Here is a 16,043-nt window from a genome sequence, read left to right on the forward strand (position 1 = left end):
CTCAAAACTGCTTACTCCAGAAGCACTTGATAAATGCTCAAAATTCTTATTTTATACCTAAAATATTGTTTCCCCGGTAACAGTGAAATTGTTCGCAAATCAGGGTCCAGTAATTAGGATACTGTTCTTTCTCTGTCACTAACAGATTCAGTAAAGTTTCTGAACTCACAACTGCAGAGAGGAGCTGCTCCATGTAAAATAACAACGAGCAAAATTCAGAAATACACAGAGAACAATCATTTTAGTGTTTAACCTATTTCCTTAAGTGAGAAAAAAACAATGAATTGAACAAGAGCAAATATGTTTCTATGTGAAATAGCAATAGGTTCTTCCTTTTGAGTAGACTTTATTACTTGTTCAGAAGGTTAGTTACACTTTCTTCAAAACAAATTTATTTTTAGCATAATGTAAAGTACTGAATCTGTCAGTTCTCTTTTCAGTAGAAGATCCTTCCCTGCCACATTTGCTCTTCTTTCTTCAATCTTACTTGATGATATAGTGAAAATCAAACAGGCAGACAGACAAGTATCAAAAAGAGGTGCACATATATATATAGATATATATATAAAAAAAAAAAAAGGAAAAAAAAAGGGGGGAAAAAAAAAACATTAATTCATTATTATGGCCCACTATAATGGGCCATAATCATTTAACCATAAGGTCCCAAGTCTGCCCCATGTTTCATGAATGTTAACCACAGAATAATTCCACTGAGTTCCGTATAATCACCCTGAAGAAATTTGGCCTCGATTCTCCCCACCAGTCCAATCTGACAATCTTACAGACAACACCAAACCCATTGCTTTTATTTGACCCATGTGCACATTGGCCCCTTTCACTTTAAGAATAGCTAAAAGTGTAAGAACAGAAGAAGGAAACAAACAAACAAACAAACAAACAAAAAAACAATTGTTAAAAAGGGGACTGCCTGTCATTGAGAATAGATGTGTATGCTCAGAGACCTTAGGAAGAGTGGTGTTGACTGTGATAGCAACATGTCAATGGGGTGAACAGGACTGTATATTTTGCAAGGATTCTCACTTGTCATATCACTTCTTGAGATGAAGGCAACAATTTCTTTTATCAGTCCTGGCACCAGAACATATCTGATTGTTAGTGGGGATTTCCACCTGATAGACTTGAAGAATTTCTAACCTATTCAGTCCTAGTTTATTAGGGATATGCAAGTAGTGCCATTAGATGCTATTAGCATCACGTTAAAGTCAGCATCATACCCAGCACACAACTGGGATGTGTGCTCTCTATTTCAGGATTCAAAATCAGAGTGTTCATGAAAAAAAGTTTTACATGCTGCATGTTATTAAGCTGCACTACTGGGACATGGACATCATGTTGGATGCACATACCATTTCCTGCTGAGGACAGTGGGAGCTGTACAAACACAGGAGGCAGGAATGATAGACCTTTAAGATTTTTCTCTGTGTGCTGAAGAATTTCAGTTTCCCATTCAAATTCATGAAAAATTGATTTCATTAGAGCTTAATTTAATTTAATTTAATATATTTAAATACATATATATGTTTGTATGCGTGTTTGTTTATTTTGGCATCTTTTTGCATAAGTCCTTGATGTATGATTCCACAATGATATTATCTTGTGAATGAAATCTCAAAATAGAATGATGTATACCTAATTCTTTTTTATCTTTAGTTCTCAATTGCTTTATAAATAATAAACATTTGTGACTTGGGTAAATGTTATAATCAATGCTACATTTATTTATTTATAGTTCTCCATGTGCTTTGTTGCTGTGACTTATTTTGTTTTGTAATGCTTTGTCTCAGAATATGAAATTTTAGAAGTTATTGGTTCTTAAACTCAAGACCATTAATGAATGGGGGTAGATGACAAGGAAAATAAAAATGAAATATCATTTGAATTATTATGTTATGAAATTCACATTATTTTCACCTCTTGCACTATGAAGAATCTTGGCAAGTTTAAAACCTTTATGAAATAGGTATTTAGAAAGATTGCTGTATCTGTCCTTGGCAAGCAGACAACACTCAATTTTACTTTTCCATTTTTCCTCCTGTTAAAGATAAATTTTATGCTAGATTTTGTTTTTGAAAAGTGAAATTTAATTTAATAAAATTTTAGAATGATCCATCCCAAGTTAAATGCCCTTTCCTTAAGTATGTCTAGGTGTTTGTTTGTTTTGTTTTTGTTGCTTCTTTGTTTGCCTTTAATATTTTTATGTCTAGAGGTTTTTTTTTGTTGTTTTATTTTATTTATTTATTTATTTATTTATTTGTTATAAAGAAGCAAGTGGGTGTTTTGACTTCCAAAGGTAATGTCTTGCTGAGTGAAATACTGAATATGGTAGTAAATGCTTTAATACACATGGGTCAAAATGTAAATAATAACAAAATTATATTTTGTACTATAAATAAAACCAAACTTGAACTGACACATGCTTCATCTGTACACACACATACATATTTATCAAAGGAGCAGATATAATTATATAAATGGACCCTTCTTATAAGAACAAGGTAGGGGAGATGGTGGGACCAGATGATCTTGGAGGTCTTTTCCAACCTTAATGATTCTTTACTGCAAAATACAGCCTTTTGCATCAAGGGCCTTATATATTTTGCATAGTGACAAACGTTGTTCATTGTTCATATGTATGTAAAAGACATCGAATTCTTCTTTGTGAAACTGTTAAAGGACAACAGTAGAAGTTTGGGGTATATTAATATGCCTTGGTCTTGTCAAGATGAACAAAAACTGGTAGGATCAGTGGTTTTTACAGTTCAGCGTGTGCAATAGCCAAAGTCAGAAAAATACACATTTATGACGTTTGATGACATTTATGACATTATGACATTTGATGAAATACTGTCAGAGGTTGCTGGATTTGAACTTCAAGTTTCTATCCTAAGATTATTTTTTTTTTGAGTATTTTAATATAAAATAAGTGCATATGATGTTGTTAATGGCATTAACAACTATGTCTATGTACAGGTATGTCAAAAAGAGGAGGAGAAGGGGGAGAGTAGAATGAGAAGGAATTTTATCTTTCTTGTTAACACCATCTGAAGCAGCACACGTGCTCAAATGCACTGCTCTCCATTTTTATCATTCTGTATTCTTACTGAGTCAATCAATCTCAAAATTCAGCAAGCAGCTTGATACTTCTCATACTCTTGGGACTTAACCTAGATTCACCAAGCTTTTGGAATATTAAAGACATGATCAGGTATTTTTACACAAGTGGGCACAGGTGAAAAATACAAGTACAGATGAACACTGCCTCAAGGCTATATTTATTGACTCCAATCTTGAATTGGTGACATCTCTGAACAAAAAAAGACAAGTAAAAGTGATTTTAGATAAAGATCCCCATGGCTAACTTGCTTCAATTAAAGATGTTTCAGACGATATAGGGGATAAAGAATAGAAAAGAAATGTGAATTATAAGGCAATTTCTTCAATGGCAAACTTGTAAATTTTTCAAAATAGCCTGACTAAAGCAGAATAATAAAATATATATATATATTCACTGGATTTTTTTCATTTCTATTGTTATTAATTCTACAGGTGTGATCTGGCAACACATGAAGTTTCTTCTACTCTGTTAATTTTAATTATTTCAATCTGGAATAAGATGTATGAGAGTGATGAAGATCACCATTTAATGTTTTCCAGTTGAAACAATAATTTAGTTCCCAACAACTTCACTAAATAAAAAAGCTTCTAATGTTTTAGTAGACCAAAATAATAGCAATATCTATTATTTGTAGACCAAAGCTCATGCCTTTTTTTCATCTAGTTGTAAAATGTTTGTGTAGATTAAAAAATAAAAGAAAAGAAAAGCAAAACCAAGAACAAATACGTTCATTAGCAAATATGTTGATGTTTAGGATATAGTTCTAGAAATGGTTGCAGGGTTGCAATGAAATGTCAGTCCTGAAATGCTGGAAAGCTTCACAGAAAGAGCATTTACAAAGGAGCTGTTGCTAGTCTAGCTGTAGCAATTTAAGACACAGCTGGTCTAAAGTGTGTGCCCATTCTTCTAGTGGAGGTTATTGCCTGTGGCAGTGTTGGAAAAGAGGAATACATGTCCTTGCCACTGATACTCCTGGAAAAGCAGTCATTAATTTTTCATTCTCTGGAAGAGCAGAAGAAGGAATACTGAAATAAATGCAATAGACATCATGAAAGCAGATTTGTAGGTAACCATAACTCTGAGTTTGACAAGGGATAAATGGGGATGGGGGAAGGAAAGTGTTAAATGAATTGTTATTTCCTTGAAGAATGGGTAAGGGTGTAAGTACAGACTGTCCTAATGACATAATAAGCAAAAGAATTATGTAAACCACAAACTCTACCTTGCCAGATGTAAAGGATTGTACTGCAAATGCAGGAAAATCAAGCCAACAGGAGAGTATACCAGCATAAAAGAGTATTTAGATTCAGTGATATGTAAAGTTGACACTCAAGAAGAAGCACAACAGGACAACAGGAAGAAAGAAAAGAAAGAAAAGAAAGAAAAGAAAGAAAAGAAAGAAAAGAAAGGAAGGAAGGAAGGAAGGAAGGAAGGAAGGAAGGAAGGAAGGAAGGAAAAGAAAGGAAGGAAGGAAGGAAGGAAGGAAGGAAAGAAAAAGAAAGAAAGAAAGAAAGAAAGAAAGAAAGAAAGAAAGAAAGAAAGAAAGAAAGGAAAAGAAAGAAAGAAAGGAAGGAAGGAAGGAAGAGAAAGAAACAAAGAATATAGTAAAAATATTTCATTAATATCTTAAAACAAGAACCGGGAGATGGCAAGTCCACTGACTTCTTGTCAGTGACAGAAAACTGACAATGAGAAGGACATTATCTTTAAGATATTTCCACTAAAGCCATCGCTCTGCAATGGTGTATCAAAGAACAGAAAATAGCTCTAGAAATAAGTGGGTATGTACTTAAAGTTAGATGAGAAGTTTTCAAAAAAAGTTCCCTTGGGCAGTCCAGACTGAATGTCTGAAACAATCAAGCAAACCTAGTACCTTATATTTTTAAAAGTTCAGAGATCATAGACTAGTTAGATTAACTTAAGTTCTTAATAAGTGGTGAAATTATTAGTAAGTACCTACCATGAAATAACAGCCAAAAAGAATTCCTAAATCCTATTAAGTTAGAAATGAAGGGCATTTTAAATTCTGTAGACTTTAGTATATTTTAACTGCCATGACCTTTCTTCCGTCAGGAATATGTGACCTTACTACAAATTGATTTGCCGAGGTGATAGAAAATACTGTACTCAGGGAGTAATTAGTAATGGTTAATTATCAAAGTGTAACCATATATCAGGTAATAGCTTTGTGCGGGGGAGGAAAAAAAATTGCTTTTCCCTTTATGATTCAGAAAAAATGCCAGATTAAGTAAAAGGAAACAGTTCCTTGGTGTCTTTCATTCTGTCTCGATATGGTATTTCTCAAGAGTTTTAATTATTGTCATTTTTTCAGGAAAAAAGTAGAAAAAGAGAAGTTGCAAGCACATTAAGGTTCATAACAATAGTATGAGTAAAGCAAGCTTCTCATTGGGATGCTACTGGAGAGACACAGTAAATAATGAGTATCTAATATATACACAATTGTGTCTATACATAAGACTGTATTAACACAAGTATATTTTCATGCATCTTGTTACTAAAGATTCATTTGGAACTTACATTAATGTTTTGTGTTGAAAGACATTTTCTGAAGTTGCAGGACTGTGTATCTGAAAACATCTTAGGATATTCTTTTAACTTAATTTAAAATACTTTGCAGAAGTGTCAGGCAATTCAAACAACCCTTTATCTGGAAAACCTGATCTAAGTTATGGTTGCAAAAAGCATATTAAGAGCTCTGTAAATATTTCTGTTCATTTCAAGATTCCTGCATTACTACTATAGATTTTTCTTAAATATTTACAGAATGCTTCAAGTCATAGTTCTATAAAATGTTTTTCCTGTTAATAGAAAAATTGCTGTACATTGCAAATAAGGACCAAATCCTGAAGTGGCATTTAATGAGATCTTTCAAATTAAAAAAAAAAAAAATAGTGTAAGACACTAAGTTTTACTCCTGACTTTAAAGTAAATGTGTTAAACACTTAAGTATATCCACGAATATATATATATATACACATGTATATATATACATATTTGAAGGCAGCAGCTGTCATTATATTTATCCACTTCACTTTTTTTTTGTTTTTTTCAATAACAGCAAGTAAAGTGATATTGTACCAGCCAGCACTAAATGTTCACCCTTTTATATCTGATCAGCATTTTTGGACCTAGTATTTAGAGCATACTAGTACGTCTTTGTCAGGACCTTAGTCTTTTTGAACTTACATGAATATTTGGCAGCAATTTCAACAGAAGTTTTAATGTTTGATCTGTTTTCATCTTTTATGTGGTAATTGGCTGTAACTGTCTCCTATGTCCTGTGTAACGCTTTCCATTATTTGTAATCCTTTCCATCCATGTAAGAAAGAATATATTTTCTTTCAGATAACAGAATTAGGAAAAATTCTCACAAATGCAAGGTGGGTATCTGTTAGTTTCAGCTCCTTTATCCCTAGATCTATTACATCCTTTTCTACATTCAAAGGAAGAAAAATAAAGTCTTTATATTTCTTCAGGTGTCTCATCATAGAAGTCAAGATAAGTGGCGAGAGACTGTTTCTACCTATTATCTTCCTTGGGTTCTCTGGGGTTTCTTCTGACCTTCACTGCTTAGCAGAGTATTCTTATCCTATTGCACCTTTTCACCATGGCTTAAAATCTCAACACCTCACATTCAGTCCACTACTGATGGAGTTTGTTACAGCAGTTGATTTTAATTGTTTTAGTAAAATCAAAGATAACTAGAGTTTTAATCAACCTTTTCTAGGCTGCTGCCAGGTGGGTCATATGTGTCTTGAGACTGTCTGTTTCTCTACCAGGGTAGCTGTTGTGAAAAATGACAGGTGAAATCAGTTGTATATCAAGTTGTGCAGAGTCTAAAGTGATTACTACAATAAAAGGTAAAACAAAAGAAGGCTTTAAACCTAATCAGTATAGGAGGCACTAAGCTTCAGAGAGGTTTATACTCTGAAGTGTACCTTCTTACCGGTCTCCTTGCTTTGAAAAGGAAAGTGGAATTTAATTCTTGCTGACACGGAAAAATCATTACAGAATTTTCCTACTGAAACAGACCACATCAAAGATTGTGAGAAATACTATGTGTCATTCCCAGAATCCTATACCTAGTCCTAGGGCAATGGCAATCGTAATACACAAATTTACTTTTTCACACCGTATTCTCAAGTTTGAGTGGATTAAATAAAGGCAGAAAAGGTGTACAGTATGAATAATGTGGACATTAATCCATGTCTAAAATTAATTATTTTCTTTTGGCCTGTTGTCTTATCTAGGGGATGCAAAAATCTTAGCCATAGAGAAGTGATAGAGTGAACATAAGTAAATCTGCTTCCCCTACCACCATACCTCACAGGGTACCTATCATAGCTGAAACACATTATTTTGCTTCTCGTTGTTTAGTCAGCTCTGACATAGTTAGGTTCCTAGAAGCCCTGTTTTACAGACTGGGAAGTAACCAGTGGTACAGTGTGAAGGATTACAGTCTATGAAAAGGAAACAAGTACACAATAGTCCAAAATTTTCAAAGCTGGTTAAGCTCAGTCCCTATGATATCTACTGTGACAAAAAAAAAAAAAAAAAAAAAAAAAAAAGGTGGGGGGAAGGGGTCAGAAACATAGAACACTGAAACTCACTGAACTCAGTGGGAAAAAATGAACATCTCACTCCTCTAGCAATAATGCTTCTGAATTTCATATTATAAATATAATTTCATACCATACCATTTGGCTGTGGTAAGACCACAACTTGAATACTTGTTCAGTTTTGGGCCCCTGACTACAAGGACATTGAGGTACTGGAGTATGTCCAAAGAGAAGGACAATGAAGTTGGTGAAGGGTCTGTAGAACAAGTCTTCTGAGAATTGGCTGATAGAACTGGGGTTATTTAGCCTAGAAAAAAAAAAAAAGAAGGCTCAGGGGAGACCTTATTGTTCTCTAAAATTACCTCAAAAGGAGGTTGTAGCAGGTGGGGGTAGGTCTCTTCTACCAAGCAGCAAGCAACAAGAAGAAATGCCCACAAGTTGTGCCAGAGGAGGTTTAGGTTGAATATTAGGATACATTTCTTCACTGGAAAGGTTGTGAGACATTGCAACAGGCTTCCTGGGAAAGTAGTGGAGTCATCATCCCTGGAGGTACTCAAAATATGTGTAGATGTGTTGCTTAGGGACATGGTTTAGTGGTAGACTTGGTAGTGCCAGATTAACAGTTGGATAGTGGTTCTGTACTGGATCATATAATGTACTATGACTCATGGTACTACTTTGAGAAAATTATATTTACTGCTTTAAATTTGGCATCTCCATATAATCAATTCCATGACCAACCCTGTCATTAACAACATACTGGTTCAGAGCAATGGCTGAAGAATAAGGTCAAAATGCTTCTGATGGTAGGTTCTTGGAATAAGATACATTGGATGTAATTTGCAAAACATGATACACATGATAATTGCTTTCATTTGAAATATATGCAGACTATGAATATCACATTTACACACCACTGAATTCAAGTGAGTGGATTGCATTATTCAACATGCGGCAAATGGAAATCATTTGGCAGTCAACTCTCTTTCATGTGCTGCAACAGGCCTTACATACCAGTTTTAAAGCTGTCCAGTTAACTGTGTAGAAAGTAATTTTCAGTGTCCTGAAGCTTCACTTGGTTGTAGCCCGTGTATCCTTCCAAATGCCAGTACCATCTACGTGCTTCATCACCTTGACCTACCAGTGTTGTACAGCTACATTATTACCTTCTTATTTGATCAGAATGACTGCCTTGTAGTGTTAGCTGAGTACTTTCAAAGTATTTCAGGAATACTAAATAAGCTGTTGGTCATTGACAGTACTTTTAACTTCCTACCAGCTTCTCAGACAATATTAATACATGTACAGGCACATTGATGTGAAAAAGAACAAATAAGGAAAAAAAAAAGTAATATATAAGTTAAATAAAATAAATAAATATTGGTAATCCAAACAATGTCTTAGTCTGAACTGATCATGGTTCTGATCAATCACAAAAATATTCAGTAGGGTTAAATCTATTTTCAAATGCCCAAAAGAGACATGATACACATATGGATTATTCGTAAGGGGTCTGACACATAAAAGTCTTATCCTGCACCCTGTATAAACCCAGAAGGTTCACGCGTCCTTTGAATATCACTGCAATTCAGACACATCTCATGGGCTTTGCTTTTGTTTTAATACCAGTGAATTCATAGCACAGAATATTGTCTGTAGGCTTAAAGAATTGCTACTTGATATGAAATAGAAAAATAATTGTAGGAAAAAGAGATATACCTACACAAACAGGGCTTTGGCCAGTGTGGTGGGTTACCCTTGGCCAAGGGCCAAATTCTCTTTTTTTTTTTCTTTTTTCTTTTTTCTACTTTTTCTATTTTTTTCTCTTTTTTTCTCTTTTTTTTCTCTTTATTTCTTTTTCTATTTTTTCTATTTTTTCTATTTCTTCCTATTTCTTGATTCCCTTCCCTTCCCTTCCCTTCCCTTCCCTTCCCTTCCCATTCCCCCTCCCCCTCCCTATCCCCCTCCCCCTCCCCTCCCCCTCCCCTTCCGCCTCCCCTCCCCCTCCCCCTTCCCCCTCCCCCTCCCCCTCCCCTCCCCCTCCCCCTTCCCCTTCCCCTTCCCCTTCCCCTTCCCCTTCCCCTTCCCCTTCCCCTTCCCCTTCCCCTTCCCCTTCCCCTTCCCCTTCCCCTTCCCCTTCCCCTTCCCCTTCCCCTTCCCCTTCTCCTTCCTCTCCCCCTCCCCCTCCCCCTTCCCATTCCCCTTCCCCTGTCCCAGTCCTGTCCAGTCCCCGTCCTGTCCCATCCCATCCTCTGTTTTCTGCACTTTTTCTTGAATGTGTTTTCACACAGTCATCAGCAGCTTGGATGATGGATTCATCTGTGCCCTTTGGTGGGTCAGTTAGAGCCAGAAAGGGGCATCTCTGGCCTCTCCTCATAGAGGTTGCCTCTGAAGCCTCACAGCTGCCAATACCTGAGCACTGGCACCCAGTGCAGTCAGAAAATATCTCCTTCTTAAGAGCTCCTAACGCTAGAAAAGTGTTTCTGGGATGCTTGTGTGTAAAGATAATGGTGGTTAAGTTCAGCATCCACTCTGAACAGAAGTTTATGCTGGATAATTTATATTTTATATACTTCAAGAAAATAAATTCTAGGCAGATAAAAGAATCAATAAACCCTTTTCTGTTTACTGTTGCAAAGAATCTTACTGGTGCTTCTCTTTTGATATCAAGAGCATCCTGATATTAATCTTTTGAAATAAACATGTATAATTTAACCACCTTTCCTGTCCGCAACAAAAATCTAATTATTTTTTATTTCACAGTAATGTCTTCCCGTGAAGAATAGTAGCCTTTTGGCCTTGTAATACTCTTAATCTCCATTTTTCATGATAGCAAATGGCGAGAGCCTCCTGACAAGTAGATGATGCAATTAAGGCTACATTTCTTCACTACAGTCCATGGTTTTGCTCACAGTTGACATGCACATTTTATGTCACTGAAGATTAAGTGTTATAGTCTTTTCCAATGACATTTGTAGCTAAGCACATTCATATTAAAGGTCAATGTCGTTTTAAGTGGATCAATAAGAAACTTGACAGTATAATATATTATTGTAGTTTCTTAGCATACCTGGTTTCATAAGGTTTTATTATAAGTTGTCTTCCTTTTTCTCATTCTTCTGCTATATAGTACAGAGAGCAGAAAGCAAGAAGAGCAGTATGCTCAGAAGAACAACAGAAAATTTTGGTTCTTGTGCTCCAGGGAATGAATACACTGTACTTTACTATGTTCCAGAGGTATTTAGGTATCTGGAAGTGTTGAGACAAAATTAATTCCTTGACTGAGGAATCAAAAAATAACCTCACTTACAAGTAATAGAGGAAGAGGAACCAAGAGAAACTTTGGTTAGATATTATGACTTTTTCTTACCATGAAGACACTCAGATTTGAGTGTCTCTGAGATTTCCACCCTCAAAGCTATTCAAAACATGATTCATAAAGGTCTTGAGGAATCTGTTCTAACTTTAAAGTTGGATCTAACTTTAAAACTAACTTTGGTTTGAGACATCTGTTGTACCAGATGACCTCCAGAGCTCCCTACTAATCTAAATTAATCTGTGAGCCTATGATTGTAACAGATTATATCCTCCAGATGGTTGTGTTAATCTATATTACTATCACATAATAGAAGAAAAACATTGTGTACTACCAAAAACATTTTAACAGTTGTATGAGAAAAATCAAACAAGCAATTAAGAAAAGGTAAAGAGTAACACCTATATCTAAAAGATTTGCCGTAGACTTTCACTATGTTGGTCTATATTAGTAGCAAATTACAATACTTTTCCTAATATCTTTATAAACCTTTAAAAAGCTTTTTCAAAACAGATATTAATTTCTGTTCATTCTTCCTTCCTCTACAATTAAGGATTAAGGAATGCTTCACAATGTGGAGGAATTCTGCTAACCTGAAAGTGTTTGCCTTTAGTCTGAATACTATAGCTCCTGAATGAATAGAGAACAGTTTCTTCAAAAGGCTTGCAAAGTCCATCCAGTGTATTTTCTTACAAGTAGTAGCATGCAGATAATATCTTACAAAGTGCTGATACCATTGTCATTTTTTAAAGTTTATGTGCCCTCTGTGTAAAGGGAGGAGTAAGTACTATGCTGAGCATCATCAGTGAGAATGCCCATTATTCTATCAAACCAAAGAAAATCTGAACCACTTAGTAAGAACGTTACCTCCAGTTGCCAAATCTGCTTAGATTCTTCAAGGAATTATACAAAACTGCATTGTAATGGAATCACAGAGGACTGGTACCGGAAGCCAAAATATACAGGAACAGGGTATCACAATCAAGATCTTACCCCAATAGGTGGGGCTGGTCAGAGTCAATTATTCAGAAAATGGTGTTTGTAAGAATCCTTGAAGGGGGTGAAAGAAGCAGTAGGATCCATGAGCTTGCAGAGTCAGGGCTTTGGCACCTTCTGTGTCCCTATCTGCCCAAGAAGGAAGTAGTCTAGAGTGGTGATGCATACCTAGTTGGAAGGGAAAATGGTCTTCTCTGGAAACAACTCTTCTGATGGTTCAAAACAAAAACTTGACTTTGTGGACACGAGCATTCTTTTACAGTGAGCATGTAGGAGACAGAATTCAACTTAAGTTCTTTTCCTGAAAAACACTGAATATTCCAAAGAAAGATGGATGAATCCTGAAAGCTTCATTCAAGCAAAAACGGACTGGCCACTGATAGTGATAATGGTGAAAAGCACAGTTGATAAACTACCATTAAACCATACCATTAAAAGTTTTCTGTGAATATATATAACAATTTTTGACAATACTTTCAACAAACATTTTCATCATCTCTTAGGAATTGCATGCAACACGAATGCAAGGATAAAAAAAAAATGTAGATTTTAAAAGGTTTATAATGTTTGAGATCAGAGCACAAATCCCATATTGCAGGAGACTCTGAAATCAGAATTGATGGTAGAGATGAGCTGGTAGGGATAGTTGTCCCTATCTAGTTTTCATTACTGTCACTTATTTCAGTGATAAAACTGAAATAATCTGATATTATAAATAAGTGATATCCCATGGAGAGATCTCATCCGTATTACCAAGTTTGTTGTTTTTTTTTTTTGTCCCTTGTAATGTCCAGAATAATATTCCCACTACTAATCCTCACTGCAAATCAAATATCTTTTTTGCTTTTTTTTCCATTTCTCTCTCTTTTTTTTTTTCTTTTTTTTTCCTTTGTACTTTGTACTTTCAAGGTCACTGGGAGAGAGATTAAATATTTCTGAATCTAAAAATATGAAGTAAAATCTACAGAATATGTTAAAGTAAATGTAGTTTATTTTTCAACAAGATCACCTAACTCTGACATTCTCATTCAAGAAACACAGCAATTCAAAACAATATTTGTGCTGATTTTGAGTGGATGGTGACTTCCAATAAGTGAAAGGTTACAATTTCCAACTCATTTAAGTTGCTCCTTTGCCGACTGCAGAGGGCCCACAAAAAGAACTGCAGAAGCATATCCCATATCTAAGTAAAGATAAGTACTGAGTGACACCATTGTATTTGTAATTAAAGCAATTTTCAGGCTTCTTTTGCCATTAATACAATCTTTGCAATGACTGTATTCTTGGCAGCTGTCAGTTGCTGTTGTAATTCTTTCATCAGGCCTCTCAGTTGATTCTTGGAAACTGCCTAAGTCAGAATAATAAGCCTAGCACCAATAACTGACTTCACAAAACAAGGAATGGTGGTCTTGGATGATATGGACAACCTATAATATGATGGTGATATATGCTATCAACTAATTACATTGCAGCATAAAATGACAGCAATGTGCCACAAATCCATGTTCATTACTGATGAAATTCACAAAGATAACTCCTTGCTAGGAGTTGATTCTTGTTGTTTGTAATTCCTGATGTGTAAGTGAATGAAGTATTTTTCAGGAGAAAAATTAATTTGACATCAAAAATCATGAGCAGAATAATTTTCCAAAACCACAAAGATGTCTGATTATGTGCTACTTATCATTTACTCTTTATTTAATTGTGACATATTTTTCAAATTTTGTTCTCATGTTTGTATTCAGTCATAATCTGTAATTTGTTGATTACAAAACTTAGATTTAGTCTTTCAGATATCACGGGGTTTGATTTTACCACTTCTGAGAAATTTCATCTTGTAACTTCCATGTAGCAATGCATTCAAGAACCTTGTATTCTTTCTGAATATCTTCAGAATTAGTTGTTACTTCTGTTAATATTACTAATATAAAACCATATCACTGTTGTTAGCAGCATATGTCATGTCCCATCACTTCTCTAACAATTCTACTGCTGCCACCCCAGGGAAGGGCAGGTGACCAAAACTGAACAAAGGAATATTCCATACCATGTGATGTTACACTGAGCAATTGCAGCTGGAAGAGAGAAGCGAGAAAAAGTAGAAACAAACAAGCCCACAGACATCAAGGTCAGTGCAGAAGGAGGGCAGAAGGTGCTCCAGGTACCAGAGCAGATGTTCCCCTGCAGTCTGTGGAGAGGGCCACAGCAGAACAGGTTGTCTCCCTGCAGACCATGGTGTACCATGGTGGAGCAGATCACACCGCAGCCTGTGGAGGAGCCCATGGTGGAGCACATGATCTAGTGGAAGCTAGTGCTCATGGGGGACCTGTGCTGGAGTACTTCATTCCTGAAAGATGGACTCCATGGTAGGAACCCATATTGGAGCAGTTCTTGAAGAACTGAGGTTTGTGGAAAGGCCTCACAAGATCAGTTTGGGAAGGGCAGCAACCCCTAGGAGGAACCCCTTCCTAGAGCAGGTGGAGAGAGTGACCATGAAGGAGTAGCAGATGACAAACTGTTATGGACTGATCACAACCCCCCATTCCATTGTGTCACACAGAGGGGGGGGAGAAGGTAGAAGGAGGTGGATGAGGAGAAGGTGGTTTTAGTTTCCTTTTTCATTTTTCACTGTTCTACTCTGTTAGTAATAGGCAATGAATTATATTAGTCCCCTAGTTGAGTCTGATGGTAATTGGTGAGTGATCTCTCTGTCCTTTATCTTAACTCTTGAGCCCTTTCCATTGTATTTTCTCCCCCTCTTCCTTTGGAGATAGGGTGAGTGAGTGAGAGTGGATATGGAGGAGTTTAGCTGCCCAGCAGGGTGAAATCACAAAACTAACAAAAATCCTCAATTTGTAACTACTGTGTTTTTAGAATTCAATAAGGACAAACGAACCAATTAACACTTTTACATAACCAGCATGAAAAAGCTTGAAAATCAGCTACTGGTAGGAACTTCTTCACATTTTCTCTTCTCTTCTGCCTTCCAATCCTACTGCAGTATGTTTTCATTTAAAAATGAAGTTTGAAAATTAAATACACTAACCACTTTGTTGGAGGCAGCATCTTTTTTCTTTTATGAAAGACTGAACAATCTCAATATTATTTTCATCTGTGGGGAAAAGATAAAGTTTTTTCTTTTTATCTCTCATTTACAAGTAATTTATGCCTTTCTAGAGGCTCTCTATTCTCCATTTTTTGGAAGAAATAGGCCTTCCCAGCATTTTTGAAAGTTCAAATGGATATCCATAGATTCTAATTCGAATTTCATTGTCTTGAACAGAGATCTACAGCTCCCCCAAATCCTTTCAGTTTAGAATTATTCAAATATTTAAAAAAAAAAAAAAAAAAAAAAAAACAAGCAGTAGGAATGTAATGCAACCGCAATAGTTTCTGATAATTTAAAAATCCTTAGAATGAGAAATACCAGAATTCTTAATATTGTTATTTAACTTGTGCTATTCTTCCAAAGTTTTCATTTAAAAGAAAATGCCTCACATTATTATTTTTTTTCAAATGATTTCTAATGTATACTGTTTCTGAAAAGGCACAGTAATGGAAAAAAATATATAATTTACAGTAAAGGTAAGGAAGTGTATTTTACTGTCTAACAGATGGCTTTCACAAAAAATAAAAACAGAAGCATAGTTTTTAAAATAAATCTCTGATCTCCAGAGGAGTCTACTAAAATTATCTGAATAGCAATACAAAATGCCACAACTTTGTCAAGAGAATAATGAACACTAGTGAAAGCCGTTGTGGAAAGTTTGGAAAAAAAAAAAAAAAAAGAAAAAAAAAAGTGAGAATCACAGGGTTTAACGTACTGTCAGTAATCATGAATACTATGCAGGTAAAAAGTTTCAGAGAAAGATCCCCAAAATCTAACTTGAAGTAAATGTGAATTATTGATCCTTTTGATGGAAGAAGGAAGTTGAGAAAGTTTCAAAGCTGTGGTTTAAGGAATGTGGGGGTTTTAATTCTAATACTTGGCCCTGTAAGCCATGCATCCGGCAGT

This window comes from Cygnus atratus, chromosome 2 (assembly GCF_013377495.2).
Source record: "Cygnus atratus isolate AKBS03 ecotype Queensland, Australia chromosome 2, CAtr_DNAZoo_HiC_assembly, whole genome shotgun sequence".
In the NCBI taxonomy this organism is placed as follows: domain Eukaryota; kingdom Metazoa; phylum Chordata; class Aves; order Anseriformes; family Anatidae; genus Cygnus; species Cygnus atratus.